Here is a 20,504-nt window from a genome sequence, read left to right as displayed (position 1 = left end):
ATTGGACTTCAATTTCTCTTTAGTACTATTTATTTTAGTGTTAATAAAGTAACATGGACTCTAAATAAAAAACAACAACATGGAAACAGGTTTTTCACTTTCACTCTTATCTTTTTAAATTAGTACTTCTTACTTTGCCTCCTTCTTTTCTCCCTCCTCTTCTTCCTTCCTTCCGCTTTCTTCATTAAACATTAGGTTTCAGGAACTGTTTAAATGTAGTAATAGGAGGAAATGTAGGGAATGTAAGTAAAGGAAACATTGGAATTATCTGTAGCTTGTTTCCAAGTTCAGGAAAAATAAAAAACACAAAAACCTTTTTTTCCTTTATCATTCTTTTGTAGACCCCAACTAAACTTAATTCTTTCTGGCTTAGTTTTATATCTCTTTATTGTCTTCTTGTCCTAATGCAAATATATTTTATAAAAATTAGTTCCTCGCAATTCTTGTGAGGTTAATTTTAATTTGTTTGTTTCTATTTCATATATTTTGTTCTTCATTGGGATTATTATTATTCTGGACTTTGTGAAGAAAGAATATATATTTTTTCTGTATTCAAAAACTTACTATTTAAATTCATGATGTAAGACTATATTTCTCCTCATTTTCATACCTTCTACCTTAGCAATAAGTTTTCCTATTCAAAATGTACTCAGAAATAAGCTAAGTTTAACAGCTCTCGTATTGTTTTATTCATCTCCTGAGAAATGAAAATTTCAACCAAGTAGATAAAAAATAAATATATACATGCTCTACTTTTCAGAATTAACCTATGCTTTATGTGGCTTTTCCTAAAACATACTCTGAGAGGCAGAAGTGCATACTGAAGGCTGGGGAGCGCTCTGCATACTCTTTTTAAGAAAGTGCTGAAGGTAGTACTGCCTTGCTCTGCAATTTGAGTGCAAGTGGGTTTCAGACAATATTCCAGAAGAAACTCTTGAGCTTGGCTAACTCTTAAAAACTGTCCTGAATTTAGGCCAAAGAATTAGCATTTGTATTCCAGTATGTAACAGTCACAGGCCGCTGGCGACCCCGGGGTAGGGGTCCTCACCAGGGAGAAGGATAATCTTTGATGGCAAAGGGTGAGACTGCAGCTGGGTGCCCAGAGCACTGGCTGTTACATGCGGCTGGGAGAGGGGTACAGAAGTCATGAGTGGGGGATCTGGGTGGAGCATTACTGTATTCAAGTATTCAAGTTTCAGTATTCAAGTTTCTTCAGTATTCAAGTTTCTCTCTCTCCCTCTCTCTCAAACACACACACACACACACACACAAATAGTAATATCTACATTTGAACAAAGACTAAAGTTTGGCTTTCTGATTCATTTTACATTTGCAATCTCATTATCCAAATCCTTCTTAAGTGCAAATATTTCTATGAACTCTCTTAATTTACTGAAATATATTTCCTCAACTCTTTTTTTTTTTTTTTGGGGGGGGACCCTCACCTGTGGCCTGGGATTGAACTGGCGCTGCAGAGGTTGCAGGCAGCCTCACAACCCAGCACTCAACCGCTGCGCCACCAGGGGAGGCCCAATATTTCCTCAAGTCTTAATGTTTCAGGAATACTTGTTCTCACTTTTTTATATGTAGTGTCTTTTAACCACTGGTATGAACTGAATGTCTGTGTCTCCCCAAAATCTGAATGTTAAAGCCACACATGCCAATGTGATGAGATTAGGAAGTGGGGCTTTTGGAGGTAATTAGGATTAGCTGAGATTGTGAGGGTGAAGCCCTTGTGAAGGACTATTGCCTTTATGAGAGTCAGAAGGAGCTTGCCTCTCCTTTCTCTCCCTCACTTTGGCATGTGAGTTACAATGAGGGGTCTCTCACCAGAACCTGACCACGCTGGTACCATGATTTCAGTCTTCCATTATCCAGAATTGTAAGAAACAAATTTCCACTATTGATAAGCCACCCATTCTATGGTAACTTTTATAACAACCTAAAGTGACATAGACAATCTGCAGAATAGTCTACATTTTCATTGTTAATAGCATTACTTGTATATCTGTTATTTTACAATAAACCTTACATTTTCCATATAAATGAATATCGGCTAGCTTCTTTACATTAATCACAATATATGCATTACTATGCTTAACAAATAAAGACTGGCTAGTTCATTTGAACATTAGTGGAATGGGGGGAATCACCTATGGTCCTGGGCTAGAAGCCAGAAGATGATCTTTTATTCCATCACTTATAGTTTTAAGAATTTTATGGCAATAAACTACTTCTTAATTTTAAAGTAAGAGAAACATTATCTTTTTACCTGTTTCTCATGTTCATTCAAAAGATATAATGTATGCAATGATAAAAACTGAAAATCATGTATACAATGTTAAGTTTCTATTTTTCAAGCTAAGATTTATGAGTAAATAGCAACAAACTTCAGGGTGGGGAGCTTTTTCTTAACAAATATCATTGGCAACAACGGGATCACATGGCTATAGTCTGCTATTATATAACAGGGTATAAAGGTCAGGGAGTTTCTGTTACTTAAATATTATCTATGAGTGCTTTCACCACATAAGCAAAACTAATAACAGTTAATAAGAAAAAACACCAAAATGACTGGGTCTCCACCACATCAGACTATGCTGTGCACTAGGCCACCAAGACCTTAGTCACTCAACTTCAACATTTCTGGGAGTGATGGGCTATCAGGTGTTTCAATTCTTATTTTATGGAGAGGAAAACTACTTCAAAAGACCAGTGACTCTAAGTCAGCAACTAGAACGATAACCTAGTAACCCAGTTCCTAGCCATTGCTCCTGTACACAGCAGACAGCCAGAGGGCAGGGAGGGAAGACCTGGGTATAGAGCCAAAAAGACCTAAACTCAGCTCAGTATACAGAAGTGAGGATCTATCAATTAATCAAACAACCACATTTCTCTATAAAAGCATGCATAATTGGAAATGGAAAACAAACAAAAAGTATCATTGATAATAACAATAAAAATACAAAAAGTTAAAAACTAAAATATAAATAAGACAAACACCATGTAACTTCACTCAAATGTGGTATGTAGAGAAAGCAAATAAATGTACTAAATAAAACAAAAATAAACTCCAAGATCAATTATATGTATCTGGAGGGAAGCAGGAAGCGGTAGTTGGTCAATCAGAGCAAGAGGGAAAATGGTGTGGCCCAGGATAGAACTGGACATTTAGCTATGAAATTAATGTAATATATATATATATATATATATATATATATATATATACACATGTTGACTCTCAATGAGGCACTCCTGAAAATTATATAATGTTATAAGGAAATGTTACTTCAATTAAGAAAAGTAAATCAGGGCCTCCCTGGTGGCACAGGGGTTAAGATAGCACTGTCAAGCTGTTGCTGGCCACTGCAACATGAGTTCCATCTTCCACCAGCCAGGAGCAACCCATGTGGTGCAGTAGATCTCTCCTGTCTTGCCCGCTGCTGCCCTCAGCAGTGTATTTCAATGGATCCGCCTGTTCTGCTCCCTACTCCATCTCTGGTGAATCCTCTCAAAACCCCCTCACCTCTGGCTTACACGCCAGCTCTTGTATGCATAAATAAATAAAATAAATCTTTAAAAAAAAGAAAAAAGTAAAAAATAACAAAGTTGATAAGCAAGGAAAAAAAATAAAAATGAAGAGATAAATCACTCACAAAAAGTTGATTTTCCAAGTGAATTAATTTTAGTTTACTGTCTTTATTTTTTTTTTTAAAGATTTATTTATACAAGAACTGGGGTATAGGCTAGAGGCATGGGAGGGTGAGAGAATTCACCAGAGACAGAGCGGGGAGCAAAAGAGGCAGACAGACCAAACACTGCTAAGGAGAGCTGCGGGAGAGACAGGAGAGGTCTGCCGTGTGGGTATCTCCCTGGCAGGCTGGGAATCAAACCAGTGCTGCAGAGGCTGTGGGCACCTTCACAGCGCTGCTCTCATCCCTCTGCACGACAGGGGAGGCCCTTCAGTTTACTGTCTTTAAATGGATAAAATACAGGGGGCCTCCCTGGTGGTTCGGGGATAAAGTCTCAGTGCTTTGAAGCTATTACCAGCACTGTGGCATGAGTTCAATCGCCAGCCAGGAGCTAGCCCACATGGTGCAGCAGACTTCTCTTGTCTCACCCATTGCTCCCCACAGCAGTGTATTTCAGTACCTCTGCCTGTTCTGCTCCCCACTCTGTCTCTGGTGAATCCTTTCACTCCCACACCTCTGGCCTACACCCCAGTTCTTATACACAATAAATAAATAAATCTTTTAAAAAAAATAAATGGGTGAAAAAACACACAATTCATGTGGAGAAAATCCAAATGCTTTTTAAATGGTTTCACTCACATGTGAAATATAAGCAAAACAATAGATAAAACAAAATGAAATCTGACTTGAAATCTGACTGCAGAATTGAGTCTACTAGCACAGGATTGGGGAGGTGGGTAGAGAAGAGTGGTGAGTAGTGGGCAGAGATTTGGAGTGAAAAGCGGGTAGGAGACCCAAGGGATAATGGGTTCCTTGTGGTGGGCTGGTGTGGCAACATATATATGAAAGGTGTGAACCTGTACCTCTAAGTCATAGACAGTGTTATAAACCAAATTTACCTCAATTAAAAAAAAAGATAAAATTAAAAACAAAAGTAATCTCTCCTTTAAAAAAAATATAAATGTATTGAAGTTTCTTAATTTTATTTAAAAAAAAAATGTCACTGGTGAGTGTCTAGTCCTTTGGTGACTTTTGAGTCCTGCCAGGTGAGAGGGGTTGTGTGGATGTGTTTGCCACACAAGAGCAGGTGCCAGGGACATAGGATTGGCAACTGGCATCACTGTGCAAGGTTATTTTCCCTAAACACATCGTGCTCACTACCTCAGATGAGCAAGATATAAAAAAGTGGGGGGGAGCCTCCCCGGTGGCGCAGCATTTGCGCGCTGGGCTGCGAAGCTGCCCACAGCTTCTGCAGCGCCGGTTTGATCCCCGGCTGCTGGCGAGGGTCCCACATGGCACGCAGACCTCTCCTGCTGCGCCCACTGCTCCCCTCAGCAGTGTATTTCATCAGTCTGTCTGTTCTGCTCCCTGCTCTGTCTCTGGTGAATCTTCTCACCCCCTGCACCTCTGGCCTGTACCCCAGTTCTTGTATGCATAAATAAATAAATCTTTAAAAAAAAAAAAGAAAGAAAATATTAAAAAAAAAAGTGTGGGGGCAGTTTTATGCAGAACTGGGGCTGAACAAGCATGAACAGGGCAAGGGTGGGAAAAATAACCATGTGGCCACCCTGGAGGTGTGGACACTGCCAAAATCTCCAGGAATCTTCTAAGACTTGTGGGAATTTTGATTTAAAGAGAACTGGAAACCAGAAGGAATTTAAGCAGGTGTGCATGTTTATATGTACATACTTTGATAAGATTATTTTACCTCGCTAGGAAACAGTATGGGTTATTGTTGTTCTGAGCTTGTTTTTACAATGAGAAGAGGCTGGAAATGGAACGATAAGCCCCAGAGGACAACTGGTTGTAATTGAGATCAAGGTTGACAAACTATAGCTCATAAGCCAAGTCCAGTTTTCTGCCTAGTTTTGTACAGGCAGAGGATAGTTTTTACACTTTTAAATTTGAAATGGAATCCAAAGTAGAACATTTCACGACATGCAAAAATTATGTCAAACTCAAATTCAGTGTCCATAAATAAAGTTTTATTGGAACAAGGTTGAGCTTATTTGCTTATTTATTAACTACAGCTTCTTTCACCCTCTAATCAGAGCTAAGTTGTTGTAACAGAGACCCTATAACTTGCAAAGTCTTCACAAGATGATGAACTTACAAGCTATTGCTACCCCTATGCTTATAAGATCTGCTTCTAAAATGAGTAGTTCATTTATTTATGTAGTCACTGAGATAAGTAAAATGTACAGTGTCTTTTCTCACACTCTGGTCGTAGAGGCAGACATTTGACAAGTATCTACACACAAAAATGAGAGTCGTAATAGAAATAGAGGGTGCTGTGATTTAGCATAATTTTTTTTCTAGACAAAGGGATTAGATTCTTTGAAGATATAGCATTTAAGTTAAGCAAAGGCATATGAAAGTCCAGGCAAAACTTTCAGGCAGAGAGAACAAGTGCAGGCAGGACTGAACTGGGGACTGGGTGTGTTCGAGGAGCTTAAAGAAAGTCTGTGGTAAAGCACAGTGAACGACCTAGAGTAGGTAGGGGTAGGATTCAGGCAACACTTTGTAGATCAAATGGTAAAGATATTTGAGAATACAATGGGAAGAAGTCTTGGAAGGGTTTTGAAAGAGCAAAACATGATTGGATGAACCTTTTAAAGAACTCTCTGATCTTTATCTTCTAAAGGATAGACAGATGTGGCAATAGCCTGAAGGGATGTGGAGGGGGGGTGGTGCAAAGAAATGGAGTGAGTTTTGACTATTGAAGGGAAGGATCTAGTAGCAGGGAGGTTTAAGATTCAGGAAATGGGCAGCACTAGGTGGAGTGGGAACTCAGAGAAGGAACCTATAGGAATTCCTAGAGATGGTATGTGGGTGTTCCTTTGTCACTAGAGAGAAAGGGGGAAAAGGACTGCAGCAATACCTCTTTAGAGTTCTAAAGTGCATCTCAAATTATCTTTTCAATGTTGTCTTAGAAACATTTTTGACTTCTCCCTAAGTTGATCACAGGTCAAAGGAAGGCAATAACAGTATTTTTTTCATTAGCATTGTCTTATTGCAGTGTGTCTTAACCTTAATCAAATATTTTATTTCTCTCTCTCTTTTACTTCTTTGCTAGACTCTGATTTGTGCTCCAGGCATATAGAAAAATTCATTCACACAGGGAAAGTTCTCTGAAAATATTTCCAATCTTGTTAGGGTACATCTGTCCTTCCTATTTCTTCTCTCCCACCTTTTTATTTCCCTCACTTCCTCTCCTTGTGTTCTACCTTCTCATTCTCTTTCTTTGTCCCTGTTTCCTCCCTATTCACTTCTGCTCCTCTATTCCTTTTTTCCTCCCCTCCCACCTCTCTTCATCTTTTGATAATATCTGCTACCATCTTTTTCTCCAGTCTACTGAGAGTTCTAGCTATGAGGCACCAGAGGAAAATCAGATTCATCTTGCAGATATATATCTATATAAGCTATATATAAAAAATATATTTGTATGTGCGCACACACATATACACACAAACATGCACAATTGTTGAATTCTAGGTAAAATTTTGACAACCCCTATTTTAACGAAAACTTCATTAATACTTTCACATTTTGTTTTTTCATCTTTCCTGTCTATTCTCTTCTCAAGAAATTTATGGGATTCTGGGTTCCTCATTCCCATTTTATTAATGTAGTAAGAAATGATTTGTCTTTCAATTGCATGTTTATAGTGTTCATGTTTTACATTTGTGATTAGCCACAACATAACTTTCCACAAGGGAAATGGGAAATGCAGCATTATGCTGATTTTTTAGTTTTGGAGAAAAGTTTTTCAAAGCTACATAAATTAGCCAATTTTTTTTTTCAAGTGATGACAAGTTAGAATTATTTCCCTATTGGGATTATTATATTATCCCTTTTTTATCTCTGAAATTTCCACTGAGAACTTTTATTTCCCCTTTCTATAAAGAACACCTGGGGTTAATGGTGAGCTGTAGTAGAATTCTATAAGGGAACTTCGTGGACTAGGAAGTCAGTTTACTTTGTAGCCAGTCAGTGGAAAAAGTGGAGATGTTACTAGATATAGCAAGGTTTCAGTGAGCTACGGAAACCAGCTTTATGACTGCTGAATGGCTTTTCTATTTTTACCTATTTACTTCTGAGTTTGTTTTACAACATTACCATGTTCCTGACATATGTTTTGTTTCACTACCTACCTCTCCTGAGATACTGATTCTATTTTCATTCCACCCTGACTGCTTAGTTTTGGGTTTTTTTTTTTAAAGATTTTTTTTATTTTTATACAAGAGCTAGGGTACAGGTCAGAGGTGTGGGAGGTTGAGAGGATTCACCAGAGACAGAGCAGGGAACAGAACAAGCAGACTGACTGAAATACACTGCAGAGGGGAGCAGCGGGCGAGACAGGAGAGGTCTGCCACGTCATGTGGGATTCTCGCAGGCCGGCTGGGATTGAACCCACGCTGCAGAGGCTGTGGACAGCTTCACAGTGCTGTGCTCAACCTGCTGTGCTACCGGGGAGGCCCCTGAGTACTTCGTTTTGTCTGCTTGCCCATCAGCACTGGTCTTCAGACCTAATACTCACCCTGTCTTGTGACCCAGTATCCTAGAATATCCCATAGACATTTGGTATGTAAATATGAAATACAGTTGCCACATCGGTACCTGTATGTCAGTAGCTGGAGAGTACAACTGCAACCCCACTTACATTACTACTCAAATTCTAATGGCTCCAACTCCATAGGTCCTGTCTTCTATGGTACCCACTTTACCAAGTGTCTCCTTGAAGTCCTAGAGATATTAATATGTGCTCAAGAAAGAATTCACCATTATATCTCGCTACTAAGGCTGAGTACTCCATTCTCATCAGCCACACAGAGGAGCAATTTCCAGAGCAAACGATGTCCTGTGGCTGCCACCATCATTTGCTGGGTCTAGCATTGGGTCTAGCTCTAGCAGTCCTGGAGCTCTGCAACTGTAGCTCATGACGTTGCTCTTGTGACTTTAATAGTAGAATGAATAGGATTCTTGTAGAGTGCTCAGCAAGGTAAGTGCAGGAGAGCTTCACTGTGACGCTTTATTTTCTCCGAAGTTTTATATCATTTAGTAACACAACTCTTTCATTTATGTAATCACCAAATTCTCCCTGGGTGAACCCACAAATTTTCAGGATGGATGGAACTAGACTAGTTTTGGTGTTAGCTCTGTGAAGACTTTTCGATATCTAGACTTGGCTAGGCTGACCCACAGTCTCCAGAACTCCTTAGTAGCATGATTTTGAGTAGGATGCGCTACAAGGTGGAGGGAGGCAGAGGTCATGTTGTGGTATACACACCCCTTGTGATTCAATCAAACACTAATCTAGGTGCTGCTGTGAAGGGATTCTGTAGATGTAGTTACAGTCACGAATCGGTTATTTTAAGTGAATCAAAAAGGAGATTATCTTTGGTAGGTCTGACCTACTTACTTAGAAAGCCTTTAAAGAGGGCTTATGGGCCTTTCCGAGGTCAGAGACTACAAACAGCTGTTGAATCTGTAATTACTCTTCTTGAATCTTTCTTCCCGTGTGACACCTGTGATGTGACAACAGCTTCAGCTCCTGTTCACGGGGCTTCTGCCTGCTCAAGAGAGCTTGCCTTCCTGATTGCCTTTTCATGAACTTGATGGTTTGACTAGTCAGTCCTCACAATTGCTTGTTGATTATATAAATTAATATATATTTTACTGGTTTTGCTTCTCTGGATGAACTGTCCCTGATACAGGGTTCTACAAATAACCCTCTTCGTTTTCTTTGGTCCTGTTGCTGAGTGTGATATCCCGTGCCCCAATACAGTGAGCATCTTCTCAAGGCTGCCACTTCTCCTACATCCTCTCTCCAGATGTTGCCTCTACCGGGCCACTCCAGTCCATTAGTCATCTAACCCTGCTGATGAACAATGTCAAAAAATTTCTATAATACACCTCAGTTCATCACAAAAGATATGTGATGGGAGGGATATTGTCTAATATAACCAGTAAGGAACATTTTTCTTTTTGTTGTTTTGATTAGAGTTTCACAAAGATTTGAACATTTATATATCATGGGGCACTTCCTTTTTGTATGATTTAATTGTGAAGCAAAGTGAGAAAATGACTTCATCTTTGCAGTGATCTAGGATCCAAATGGATAGTGATGTGAGTGCAGGAGACACATAAATAGTGGCTTTGAAAAGAATCAAGAGATTTGGTCGAATGGAAAGAAGGTTTAATGTGGTGTTCATATGGCCAAACAGCTCCTGATGTAAATAGAGTTTGCCACTTGAAATAGCTAACCTTTGTCATTTTCCTGAATTCCAACCAGATTGATTTGTGAGTCATTACTATTAACCCAAACTGTGCCAAAGTCAATGCCATCAAGTTGCATTAAAATTATTCACTTGTTTTTGTGTAACCCTGACTTCATCAAAATGAATTCCATGCCCCACTCAATTAATATCCTCATTACCATCCTCAGAAGTGAAGAGTTAAACTCACTGGGGAGCTGTAATGGTAATATGTCCTGAGAGAGATTCATTTGGCCCCAGCTGTCCATTTTATTCTAAGTGCTAAATGCGTTAATATACATAGACTATCATTTACATAGCAAGTGACTATGCAAGATGAATTATTTATTGTGTGACAACTACCTAATACCCAGTATGCTATCAAATGCAAAGCCATTTCTTATTTGACCTGTATATAAATTTGCATTATAGAATTCATTACCTTTATATATAAGTCACATTGAAGTTATGTGCAGCTATCTCTCCGAGAAGCTGCAGGTTACCTCTGCTTTGATTTAATTGCCGCTCTCCTTGTATGGCAAAGCAGTCTGCTTTTGGAATGGAAGAATGCAGGGACCCCAGCCAGGCGGCATGTGAAAAGCCTCTCCTTTGATGCAGAGAGGAAGGTGAGAGAGAAAGACAAGCCCAAATTTAATTAAAATGTTATGAAAGCTGGAAACCAGCACATGAGACAAAGTAAAGGGGAGCAGGGTTTGTGCCTCCTGAAGTGTGTATGCTGCCAGGGATCACCGAGGTAATAAAATTCAAGCTGCTTTCCCCAGGCAGTGGGTGACCCCATCCTCTGCAGAGAGCTGTGTGTTTACATTCAGAGAGAACTGGGAGGAAGTCTTCTTGAATAAGAAATTGCCTCATTTCCAATTTATTCTTTAGTCTCCGGAATGTAATTTAATTCATCTTTGCAGTTTTCATGTGGCTTTGCAGACTATTCGTCTCTGGATTATCTCTGCAACCTCTAATAACATGGTTCATCAGGGAGGTTTGTCCCTCTGAACATAATAGTGTTAAGACTAGTTACCTGACGGGGCAGATAGCAAGCTAATTACCTAACTTGTTGGGCAACCGGAGCTGTAGGGACCGGACATTTCTGGTATTGAAATGAATGATGGGAGTCTACAGAGGCCTGAAACTTTAGATATCCTCCCCATTAGATTCTTAGTCAGTCGCTCGGGGCTCTGCCAAATTGGATGGCCTCAAGATTTGCTTTGCTTGTGAGATTTTTTGTTACTTCCCAATTCCAGCTGGACTGCAAATACTGCAAGAAAATCCTTTCTTATTATTGGTATTTTGGTCCTTCTATTTCCCATCTCACCTGGAAACAGGCAGTGCAGAGGAGTGAGAAAATGAAAAGAACAATGGGAAAGGTAATAGAATTGCACTGAACCCTCCAAGAGATTTGCTTTGAATTCCACATGAAGGTTGAGGCACCTACAAACTTCACCTCAGTCAGCCTAGGTGTATCTGTCCCACCAAATGTAATTTCTGACCTGTTCTTCTAGGAGGAAAAGCTTTTTGAATGCGTGATCTGTTGGAATATTACTCAATTACAAGCATCATCTGCCTCTCCTATTTGATATCCATGCATCTGCACTAGAAATATTTTTCCTCAGTAAATGAAATATTTAGACTGGGAGATTCATAATGTGATCTAGTCCAGTACTACACATAGCAGTCAGGGGGCAGGAGCCTCTAGGAGTCTCTTCAATATGCCTCACCCCAGAACTATTGAATCAAAGTCTGAATTTCAACAAGAACCTCAGCTGATTTCTAAGTGCATTGAAGTTTGGAACTAGCCCACTATCTCCAACCACATACATTTTTTTCCCCACAATGGATTCTTTCTTCAAATGACTTGGGTGAAGTTCAGATATGGGAGAAGTGATGGGCTGATAGGGATGCTCTCAGGTTATCTACGTTTCCTCTCCCTGCTGCAGACCTATGTCATCCCAGAGCACCATGGCACACAGTGCAATAGCACCAAGTCAATCCCTCCATTTCTCGTGCACTAAGAGACTAAGGTTATGGGAGGTTAAACCACTTACTTTAGGTCACAGAGCTTGTTAGTGCTAATGCTGGGCCCCTAAGCCAGGGGGTCGGCCTCCCAGTTCCATCCTCTTTTCATACAGCCCTGTGCTGACACCCAGGATTTGCAATAAGCCTTTGAACAAAAAAATAAGCTGTGTCTGAGACTGAAGTTATTATCCAGGCTTTGCCACTCCCTGGACAGTGAAAGGCATTTAAACACCTGTCCTTGTTGAAAAGTAAATTAGTGTATTATGTGTTTATAGTGCTTGTAATTGCACACTCTGCATATGATGTTTTAATAGAGCAAGTCTGAGATTGAACACAAACTTTTAGTTTAATTATATATGTTTACTTAAAAGATAATTCTGATTCAATGCTATGTAATCACCTCCAGACCAATAGAGAATACATACCCAAGTTTTTTATCCTCTGGGTTGAAAGATGACAAGCTTTGGGTGGTGCAAAATACTGAATAACTTTATTCCCCAAAATTCACACGTTGAAGTCCTAATCACCAATATGATGACTCAGAAGATGGGGGTTTTTGAAAGGTAAACTAGGTTTAGATGAGGTAAGAGGATGGGACCCTTGTTATGGCATTAGTGTCCTTATAAGAAGACACACCTTCTCTCTATGTACATGCACATAGAGGTCACGTAAGATGATGGTCACCTACTGACCCCAAGAAAAGACTTCAGGGTGAACCCTACCTTGCCAGCACCTTATTCTTAGATTTCTAGATTTTTGGAGATCTCAGAAAATAAAATTCTGTTGTTTAAGCTACCCAGTCTATGGTATTTTTTTATGGTAGCTCCAGCAGCCTATATATATATTCTTTATTTATTTATTTATTTATTTATTTATTTGTTTATTTATTTTAATAGAGGCATGTTATTTATTTATTTATTTGTTTGTTTGTTTTGTTTATACATGTACTGGGTACAGTCAGAAGCGCGGGAGGGTGAGAGAATTCACCAGAGCCAGAGCAGGGAGCAGAGCAGGCAGAAGGACAGAAGCACACTGCTGAGGGGAGCAGCGGGCGGCAGGAGAGGTCTGCGCGCCATGTGGGACCCTCCTCCGGTGGCCGGGGAGCAGCCGGGGATTGAACCGGCGCCACAGAGGCCGCGGGCAGCTTCGCAACCCAGCGCTCAATCGCTGCGCCACCGGGGAGGCCCACCAGCAGCCTATATAGATTGCATGTCCTCCATACCCATTCATAACTGAAATCTGGGCATTCTTGTGACAATGGAATGAAAATAATAATTCTCCTTTATTGAGTACCTACCTTATACCAGATATTGACAAGACCTTGTGCTGGACATTTCCTATATATTATTAATCCCATCCTCATGCCAATAATTTAAGATAAAAAATGCTTTGGTTTTTTACTCTCTTTGTGGGAGGAAGCCTATCTCAGGCTTTCTTAGTAAATTCATATTTTAGCATAGTATTTGAAATGTAATAGTTCTTCAAAGGCTGTTGTACTGAAGGCTATGAGATTTGTCCAAGGTCACACATCTGCACAATATCACATCCTGGACTATCTTCCCAAAACCCATTGTTGCAGAGGATAAGAAGAGACCACACATGCTTCCCATCATTCTATATCCACCCCTTTGAAAATTAGCTTTTTTTATTCCTCTCATCTAGATTGAATTCAAACAGCCCTTGAGACTTGCTTTGACCAGCAGAATGTGGCAAAAGTGACAACCAGGAGCTTTGAGCCTGGGCTCAAACATCCTGAGAGTGCCATGGAAAGAATCCTAGGCTAGTTTTCAGGAGGATGGGCAGCCGCCTCACTGCTGGCCAGGTGAGGAGCCCATTGGGGGCTGTGCAACCCCTGCGCACTGCTTGCTGCCACCTGGGTGAGCTCAAGGGAGGCTACAGAAGAATCGCCCAGATGAGCTGAGTCAACATAGATGTCCATATGATTATGGAATAGGAGATGATTGCTGTTTTTTTTTTTCTTTTTTTCTTAATTCTTGGTCAGTAAGTAATTGTATTGTCTGTGCTGAAAAATCTCCATTAAAAAAAAATGGTTTGGTTTTTTTGTTCTCAACATCCCAAGCCTGAGCTCTCAGAAACCTTTCATTCTTCTGAGCTACCCGATCTTTCTTCTGGGCAAAAGATATTTTAGGGTGGTTCCACTTCTTCTTTTTAACTTCTTTCTTTGTATTCTTCTTATAAACTGTATTCTCTCCAGCAGCATGAGCTTTCTTAATCATCTCCTCCATCATGTGTGGAGTTACATTGTTTAATATAGATTGAGAGAATTGTTTCTTAGAAGCATCTTCGGGCCTCCCCGGTGGCGCAGCGGTTGAGCGCTGGTTTGTGAAGCTGCCCACGGCCTCTGTGGCGCCGGTTCTATCCCCGCTGCTCCCCGGCCACTGGAGGAGGGTCCCACATGGCGCGCAGACCTCTCCTGCCGCCCGCTGCTCCCCTCAGCAGTTACTTCAGTCCTTCTGCCTGCTCTGCTCCCTGCTCTGGCTCTGGTGAATTCTCTCACCCTCCCGCGCTTCTGACTGCACCCAGTGCATGTACAAACAAAACAAACAAACAAATAAAATAAATAAATAAAACATGCCTCTATAAAAAAAAAAAAGAAGCATCTTCATCTTCTTCTATTAAGTATTATGTGTAAGCAGTCAGCAACATTCTGGCCCATGATGTGCTTTCAGTATATTTCTATACTGAATTCCTTGCTTTCAGAATCATGACCAGAAAATCATTTGGTACCATGAAGAATAGACAAGCTTCCATCCACAGCTCCCTTCAGGGCCCCAAAAAGCTTTATTTCCAGTAGTAGTTCTGGCACATCCAGCATCCAAATAGCAAGTGAAGGCAACTGGTTGAACATTGATGCTTTCTATATTGTACTCATCCACAGTCACCTCTATGTGGGCATTATAAGTTGTGTCCAAGTCAAACCTACGGAGAAGCCTGAGGGCTAGTTGCAGGCCAGTACAATATGCTGTAGTATAATTTTTCAGGCTAAAATTCACACCATATATTGGAAATTCATGAGCATAAGCTGCACAGACTATCATATCTCTTTCAATATGGGCACAAGCTACCTGACAAAAGCTATCTCTGTTGGTTACACAAACTATTATCCTGTATTTGGGTTCCAAACCTGGAACTATGTTATATTTTACGGCAAAGGAGAATTAAGGTTTCATGTTGCTGTATTAGTTTTCTTTGGCTGCTATAAGTTACCATAAATTCAGTGATTTTAAACAACAGAAATTGACTGTCTTACAAATCTGGTGGCCAGAACTCAAAACAGTTTTGTTGGGTGAAACCAAGTTGCTGGAAGTTTTGTGCTTCCCCAAAAAACTCTAGAGGAGTATGTGTTCATTGCCTTTCAGCTTCTTGTAGCTGCTAGAATTCCTTGGCTTATGACTACCTGACCTAAATCTCTATTTCCATGGTCACATTGCATACTCTTCTGTGTAATTGATTTCTGTCTTGTTTTTGATAGGATCACTTATGATGGCATTTACAGAGTAACCTAATAATCTAGTATAATCACTCCATTTCAAAATTTTAAATTATTTGTTTAATCACCTCTGCAAAGTGTGATTTTTGACATATAAGATAACATTTATGGTTGCCAACAATTAGGAAAAGGATATTGGGGTTAGGGCCACTGGTCAGGCCACCAAGTTCCTGACTATGAGATGGAGATGACTTGAGATGGGAGAGTAAGTAAACTGGATTATCCAAGTGGTCCCAATGGAATCACCAGGATCCATAAAAGTGAAAGAGGAAAGCAGAGGAGGGTCAAAGGAGATAAGAGCATAAAAGATCACAGAAAATCGAACACAGATCATTGGAACAGTTATGGCTTTAATGATGGAAGCAAAGAAATGGATTTCGCTACATTCTCCAGAAAGGTACGCATCCCAGATGACATCGTGATGCAGACTTCTAGCCTACCAGACTGCGAGATAGTAAATTTGTGTTGTTTTAAGTCACTAAGTTTGTATAATTTGTTAGAAGGAAGGAGCTAAAGTGAACCTTTGTTGAATATATACCTTCCACCCATTACGCTAATTTATTTATACATATATAATATTCAAGGAAATAATCTTTTGAAATATTGTCTCCACTTAATAACTATGAATATTAAGACTGACCTGATTAAAGGTATATGACTCCATGGTAATGAAACAGGGATTGAACACATGAAGTCTGACCTCTGAGTCCTCACTCTCCACATCCCCATCTGTTGTGTGATATATATATCAATCCATTTATGCTTTTAGGTGTGAATTAAAAGTTCTCACCTGAACAGTTCTTCTTTGTCTCACCTGAGGGAAAAAGAATCCTAAATGAATATTTACTCTTTGTAGATGAGGACCTATCATAGCTAAAAATAGGAGTTCTTGGCAGGTATGCTGTGAGTTTCTTATAACCTTTGAGTTAAAGATGCCTTAACATTTAAAAAATATATATATATAAATACATAAAATTTACGTATTATATATATTTATTTATTCATCTTTTGGCCAGCAGTACTTAAGAAAAAAAGAGCGGAGGGACTCCCTGGTGGTGCAAGGGGTTGAGATGCAACCTAGGAGGCTGTCTGCAGCTTCTGCAGCACGAGTTTGATACCCTGGCAGCCAGGGAGCTACCCACATGGCACAGCTGACCTCTCCTGACTTGCCCACTGCTCCCCTTAGCAGTGTACTTCGGTCAATCTGCCTGTTCTGTTCCCCAATGTGTCTCTGGTGAAACCTCTCACCCCCCACACCCCTGGCCTGTGCCCCGGCACTTGTATGCATAAATAAATAAAAAAAAAATCTTAAAAAAAAGAAAAAAAGAGTGGAATGGAAGAAATAAAGAAAAAGGCTATCTATGGAGGAAAGGAGGTTTAAATTTAAGCTTTTATTAATTCAAGTTAACTTTAGCTCTTTTTGAAATGCTGCAACTATTTTTTCGAGAAGAATTCAAGCATGCAGAATTCTCCCGATTCAAATCTCTGCTTTCTTATCAATGCATAGCTGATGTCCATCAGATGCCAATATACCTACAGAAATAAATTATAGGAATTTAGTTTCAGTAGAGTGCCATTTATTTGCCATTTTGGTTATGACTCTGACATCATTATTCTATATCATGACTTGAGTTTTGTGAATCACTTTAATTATGAGGTTGTTTCCTTTGATAGAAGCTTCTAAGACCCAGGCTCCGGGCACAATTTTTCTTGAGCTTCAACACCAAGAACCCCCAAGGCCTGATGTTGGTTGGACACTGACTCCAATTATTTTCTGTGCAAATTGTTTGACCCTTCCACTTTGATTCTCCTTTTCACAAACTGAGGATATAATCACTTACTCTTATCTCACAGGGTTCCTGAGGGAAGCATTAAAGAGCTTTGAATATGAAAAACACTATATACCTGTGAAGGAGTGTTATGTGCTTGTCGTTTTCCACCAAGCTCCTAGATAATATCGGGTGCCTTGTTTGTTCCCCAGGGAATCTAGTTAAGATGCAGCACACTTGGTCTGGCTTATTGTTTCCTTTGCTGCTTCTGAAACGCCCCGCAGCAGACAGCAAGCATCAACCCATTCCCTCCTACGCAAATTTTTTTCATGGCTGTTTGCAAGCGAGATCCTCACAGAATTGCTGAGTCTCTGTGTTAAACTTTCCCCTTCACTTAATCTACTTGAAAAGAACCTTGCTGCATACATTTGTCCACATTACCATCCCAGAGGAGCACTGTGAAAATGTACTTCTGTTCATCTGGCCTGCTTGGGGAAAAGAAAGGCAAGTAGTTTTCTGTGCAGTCTGAGTTCGTATGGAGATGGATATTTCAGGATTAAAGTAAACTGACATTATAATTATAGTACTTTAGACACTCTCAAACTGAACATCGTTTTCACTCTTCCTGCTGTAGATAAGGACACCATCAGACTTGGTGGGTCCTCTCCTAATGCAATTGGCCTAATCAATGCATAGCAGATTGACAACAAAGCATTTTTTTGCGTTCTTTTCCTAGATTCTCTTCCATCTCAGTTGACTTGAGTTGCCTCTAAGTAGCTCCTATTCCTCAGTTCTTGCCCCATCTAGCATCGTTGTTATTTTCTGGGAGAAGAGCTTTATTTCTTTTGCTACTGAAGGACTGAGATCACACATGGTCTCAATAGGACTTTGGAGTGAGAAAGGATCCCAGTTTAGAGATGAGGGGCTTGAGACGTACAGCCATTTCATAATGTACTTCAGCTCACACATCCAATTAGAGACAGATCTGGAACCAGAACCGGGTGTCCTGACTACCATTCCAGGATTCTGTCCATCACATGCCCAGTAATAACTATTGCACCTTTGTTCCCTATGGAACACAGCCCATAGCTTTTGCTTTTAGTGATGTGAAGTCCAAGTTTTCCCTTTACCTTCGTACCTCTGTGCAAATACAAATTGGGAACATTTCTACATTTCTTGGCCGTGGTTAATCCTGGTATCTCTTAAGAAAGACAGAAGGGGGCTAGCCTGAGGTTTCTAAGCAAAATGTAATGTCAAATCTAAATTGTTCCCTTTTCTTTGCAACCCATATTTCCCATTCTGCATAACCCTGGAGATAAAATAGGGTTATAACAACAGTTATAAAACCATACCTATCTCACTCTGACCTAACTCTTCTTTGGGAGTTGCAGCCCCTCCAATTCTCCCCAGGGAGTTTCAGGGGTTCTCAGTCATTGTTACCCAGGAGCTCTGAGAACTAGGTTTTAGATTTCATGGTTCTTAATCTCAATAATTATCACATTCTTCTAGGAACTATATAAAATTCAGATTTTAGGGCTCCTCTCCCAGGAAAATTTGAAGTACTAGACTTTGGATTGGTCTCAAGATTATGTATATCTTTAGCTCCTCATATCAGTTTGATGACCAAGTAGATCTACAAAGTCCTGCTCTATTTCCATAAACTGTTCTTTCAACATACACAATCAGCTGATTTCACAACACTATTGTAGGTCTTGGAGATAAGCAATGAAGAAAACAAAGTTTTGATCTCGAGTTTTCACTCCACTGGGAAAAACAATGCACATGTAAGTAAGTGTGTAGGTAGTCAGCCCGTGCCAGACTCGATGGAGAAAAGCAAGTCAAGTAGAGGTGGGAGAGGGTTGCTTTCTTTATACAGGGTGCTCATGGGAAGTCACTTCCATGATGTGATATTAGGTAGATATTGAGGAAAATAGAGAAACAAAGCCACGTGAATATCCTTTGGAAAGATATTCTAAACAGAGGGACCAACCATACCAAAAGCTCTTGAGTTGGGAGTGAAAGTGCTGTGTTTCAGGGTCAGCAGGAAGCCCATGTGTCTGGAGAGGAAAATATGAGCAGGATAGAGGAGAGTGGTAGTGAGATTGAGGGGAACAATGACCCCCATGTGTGGGACATGGTCAATGTATAGTTTGGACTTTTATCCTTATTATTTCCATCCATGGAGAAGCAGGTACTACTGATAAGTGTTTAGATGCATTGTTCTGGTTATTGTATTGGGAGTCACATTTTTTGTGTATGCCATTTAAGGGGTCAAAGTTAGAAATCAGAAGACCAGAGAGAAAGTGAATGCAGTACAGGGCAGATGTGACAGGGTTTTGGAACCAGGTGGTAACAACAGACATGAAGTGCATACTAAATACATGTTGAGGGTAAAAATTATGGGATTTGCTGATGGATTTGACATAGGGTGTGACAAAGAAGAGGAGTCAATTGTGACTCTATGGTTTTCATCTGGACAAACAAAAGAACAAAGTTGCCTCATGGAAGTAACATTTGGAAAGAGATTTGGCAGGAAAAATCAAAACCTGATGCTGGAAATGGTAAGTTTGAACTATCTATTAGCTATCCAGATAGACACATCAAATAGAGGTTTGTATATACAAATCAAGAGATGCAGCAAGAAGTCTAGGCATGGTTGAAGCCATAAACCAAATGGTAATAACTATGGGATGATTATGGACAGATACGTTTCTAAAATTAAAGCACTCTATAATGTTTAGAAATTAGAAAGAGGTGAAGGACCAATGGAGACAACTGAGAAGGGATGGCCAGAGAAGATTCACCACTTTTTTCCATCTCCAGCTCTGCTTCATTGAACAGTGTTCTTCTAACAAACCTTAATTCATTGCCAAAAGCTAGTGTTGTACCAGCTGTTTCTAAGACAGGAAGGCCTGGGGTCCTTCCAAGGTTGGTGACACTGTCACTAGTCATCCAACTCCTGTACTTGCAACAGGTTAACAGCACCTTATCACTTTGATACTCAGAGTACATTAGAGAAATCTCTCTTTTTGGTTTTAACACTTTGTTTATTGGAGGATCATTAAGTAAGGATTTGGGTAAATATCTGGAATCCAGAGAGAATACACAGTGCATAGTAGTCATTGTCTTAGAATTGAATGAATTCATTTCAAGTATATGTTAGTTCTAAATCCTTTGATGAACATAGATTCAAGCAGTAATGTCAGCTACATTGGAAAAATGTGGAATTCTAAAACTTAAAAAA

The 20,504-nt window shown here is 39.9% G+C and overlaps 1 pseudogene across 1 annotated transcript in view; it reads right to left on the bottom strand.

The window, feature by feature from the left end:
- Nucleotides 1-20,212, bottom strand: part of LOC311187232 (large ribosomal subunit protein uL18-like) — a 75,161-nt pseudogene extending 54,949 nt beyond the window's left edge. The window contains exons 1-3 of the transcript in view: nucleotides 20,065-20,212; nucleotides 14,602-15,131; nucleotides 14,062-14,282 (exon numbers count right to left, since the gene is read on the bottom strand). The product of the transcript in view is annotated as a large ribosomal subunit protein uL18-like (transcript). The remainder of the gene's footprint in view (nucleotides 1-14,061; nucleotides 14,283-14,601; nucleotides 15,132-20,064) is intronic.
- Nucleotides 20,213-20,504: the final 292 nt, after the last annotated feature.

Source organism: Talpa europaea, assembly GCF_964194135.1.
Source record: "Talpa europaea genome assembly, chromosome: 2".
Taxonomy (NCBI): Eukaryota; Metazoa; Chordata; class Mammalia; order Eulipotyphla; family Talpidae; genus Talpa; species Talpa europaea.
The sequence above is the reverse complement of the archived record's forward strand: the minus strand, read 5'-3'. Positions and strand labels throughout refer to the sequence as shown.